At 42.4% G+C, this 3,775-nt stretch overlaps 1 pseudogene; it reads right to left on the reverse strand.

The window, feature by feature from the left end:
- Positions 1–565: 565 nt before the first annotated feature.
- Positions 566–1,033, reverse strand: LOC117346788 (annotated as a pseudogene).
- Between the last annotated feature and the right edge of the window lie 2,742 nt (positions 1,034–3,775).

Genomic DNA, 3,775 nt, shown 5'->3' on the forward strand with positions numbered 1-3,775 from the left:
GTCGGTTTAAGAAATTTTAAATAAACTTGAAACTACCTAGAGGCGCTTCAACAGTCAAAAGCACTGGTAGATGTTGAATCCATAGGCTCCCTTGCATTTAGGCCATGGTTTTCATGGCCTAAATGAGTACACCTAAGGGAGACACCTAAGTCAATCTACGCCCAAACTCCACCCTGAATCCACCCCAAATATGTCCCTAATTGTGCCCGCTTGTCGGTAGGTGCCTCAATATAGATGCCTACCTTGAAGTGGTGGGCATCTACCCAGTTAGGTGCCTACCAGTTAATCAATTTTTTAATACTTTTTAATTGGTTTTAATGGCGCTGATTAAGCCAATTAAAAAAATTATTAGGCACCTAGATCAGCTAGGCATGCTGATCTAGGCGAAAAACTTTAAGCATCTTTTATAGAATCAGGGCCTAAGGGCTTACACAGTATCCCTATGCTAATCAGTTAGCATGTGATAATGCAGATGTACTAATTGATTAGCGTAGGAATGCCCACTTTCTACCCATACCACACCCCGTCATGAAAAAAGCGAAATTTTTTTAGCGTGAGGTTAATCTTTTTTTTTTTTTTTTTAATTGGATATTCATATCTACTTTATTGGAAATAGCAAATAGAAAGATATTTTAAGAGTTAGCATTGGGCCCCTTCTTTTTGCCATAGGTTGGAACCACATTGACAAAGCGATGTTTGTACTGCATGCGCCACTCGGCATGCTCTGTCTTCTTTTTCTTCTTCTCCTGCTTGGCAACTTTGGGAGTTTGACCTCTGACTTTCCCAGTACGGGCTAAAGACCCATGAACTTTACCTCCCAGCATTTGGCCAGCAACCGCCAGGGTGGCTAGTGCGCTGATGCCACATTGCTCAAGAGTTGCCTTATCTTCTAAGGATGTTCTGCCCAGCAATAGCACCTGGACTTCAGAGCAAGGCCCTCAAGAGACTTAATGCAAGCCTGTAACTGGGCTACAGAGTCCTGTCCAGACACCTCAAGGGGGTGCAGGCTCTGTGCACGCACTAACAGCTGCATGGTTTTCATGCCGACATACCGCGGCCTTACAAGATGGAGAGGTTAATCTATTTCAAGCTGCATTACACACACATTAGGGTTCCTAAATAATCAAAGTTATCTAAGTACTTTTGGTCAGCACTTCCACCAACTGAATGTTTATTAAGGTAAGAAATTCTGAGCCATAAAGATTAATATTTCATCAAAACTTGCTCCAAAGAGTTCCTTTTCACATTCCTAAACCAGTCACTGATTATTCTTTTCAGAGATTTTTCTTCCCTAAAGCCTTGAGCCTTAATTCATGCTGCAGTCGTTTCACAACTCAAAGGAATGAGGATCCTATTGACCAATATTTTTTTTCTCTCAGTTCTGATTATAATTGCAAAGGCACTTGTATTGAGACTAACGCTCTTCCCCAGCCCCTCCCCCGAGTTTTACATATTATGCACAGTAATCAGAGAGAGTTATTAAAATAGACTCTTCTGATAATCTCCAGACTCTTTAATCTTGCATTCTGTGCTTTTCCAACCCAAACTTCACTCCTTGTGGTCTCCTTAGACACAGAGAGGAAAAAAAAGCATTAATTGAATTGAGTGGGAGGCTGATTTGGTAAGGTCCACTGGACCTGAACAAAACTGTACCTCATATATTATAAAGCATTTACTCTAAATTGTAAAACTAAATATAATCCTAATTTCCTTCTATCTTGAGAAGTCTATGAAATTGCTGCCCCCTTTCTTCTCTATTATGTGTACAGGCGTATGGATACTTCAGTCTGCCCTGAAAATGCAATGCTTCTTCTGAATTATTAAAATAAGAAATAGAAAATTTGCCTGTAGGTACTGTCATTTTTATTGAGAGTATCATAACCACATTCTAGGTGATGCTCACAATTAATATTTTATTAAGGGGGCCACACACACAAAAAGCAATGATTTAGCATAAGTTTGAAATCTATGAGCAATACTGTAGTGCAAATCATCAAGGCTTCAAACAGTGGCATAGTAAGAAGGGGGGGAGGTGGTCCTCCCTGGGTGCCATGTTGGTGGGGGCACTGGCACCCCTCCTCATCTCTGACTCGCCTCTTCCCACTACTTCCCTCGCTATGCCCACACCCTCCTTTGCCTTCCCCCTACCTCTAGTTGTACACCGCCGCAAACAACCACCTTAACGTGCTCCTCACGACTGCATCGTCTCTCCCACCGACATCACTTCCGGGTTGCACGCATAGGAAGTGATGTCAGAGGGAGAGATGGCAGGGTTGCGAGGAGCACAATGAAGTTCTTGTTGCTTGCAGCGGTGAACAAGAGCTACAGGGGAAGGGAAGGGGGGACATGTGTGCGACGGCGGAAAAGGGATCGGGGAAGGAGCAGGGGTTTGGAGACGAAGGCAGGGGAGGGGCACCACCACCCCGGGCATCTCTCACCCTTGCTACATGGCTGCTTCCATGAGTTTAAGACAGAGTCCCAGAACAACATAAGAAAGTGGGGTATCCTAAGGGAAACTGAAAAATCTAAGAGGAAGGAGATGGCAGGAAGTTAAAGAATAAGGCCCAGATTCTTTATACGGCGCCAATATTGGCAGCTGCCTAAAAAGCAGCTACCGATCACAAGTCAATCACATGATGGCGCTATACAGTATAGAGAATCGCGCCTCTAGGAAAGATAAGTGCTAGAAATGTAGTCCAGGGTTTTCTAGGCTTATATTTCCGGCGCCTATCTTTGCTGTGAATCACCCCTATGTAGGTACTGTACGGTACCTAATGCCACTTCCGGCGTTAACCAAGCCCATAGTGGCGTTAGGCAATGGTAAGCATCTCCGGAGGCGCAATTCTGGTGCATTTTATTAGGCCCCAGTAGGCACTTTAAATTTAAAGCTAATCGCCATTTGAAACGGCGTTTCTCAATTAGCTTAGGCACCATTTATAGAATTTCCCCCCCTAAATGGATTAGAGAGAAGAGATCATATATAGGAGAAAGCAGAGAAAGAGAAAGGTTGTTAGGCATTCCATACATCCTAATTTCTATGTGGTTGTCCAGCTTGAATGTATGAAATGAAGATCCAGATTAGAAAATTGCATCTGTATCGGGGAAGACGCTGTCAGGCTTCACATTCCAATAATTTTCCAATTTTTGTTATGATTAATGGAGGAGCAGCAGTCTTGGTTTTTCATTTGTGTATTATTTATTTATTAAAAAATTTATATACCGCATACAACTATGCGGTTTCCATATGACATACATTGAATCTTGTTTCCCTCTGATTATCACATATAACATAGACACATCTAGACAACATCATTAATCATCCCTGTTATAAAAGGGATAGAGCACAAATTCGATCAATTCAGAAGTATAAACAAGCTTTAGATCATACTTTGATGTCAGGAAAAAAAAAAAAAATTCTAGAATGACCCCTGATGCAGGCAGCTCTCACTGAAACACACTTCTTCTCTTCTTTGATAGATGCATGCTATCCCTGCTCAGCAGCCCATGGCAAATCATCCCATGGTCCAGGAATCCAAAATGCTGGAGGCGCAATTCTGCAACTGACACCATCGCGTGATTGACACATGACCAACGGCCGCTTTTAAGGCGGCCACCAACAGCACCGATTACATGTCTATCGCTGGCTTTTACTAAACCACAGTAGAGCTTCTTATCGAGGGCTGGTGAGGTTTCAAGGTTTATTTAAAATTTTCTTATACCGCTTAATCCAAAATTCAAAGTGGTGTACAATCATACCTTATCAGCATACAATAAT

This window comes from Geotrypetes seraphini, chromosome 12, assembly GCF_902459505.1.
Source record: "Geotrypetes seraphini chromosome 12, aGeoSer1.1, whole genome shotgun sequence".
Classification (NCBI taxonomy): Eukaryota; Metazoa; Chordata; class Amphibia; order Gymnophiona; family Dermophiidae; genus Geotrypetes; species Geotrypetes seraphini.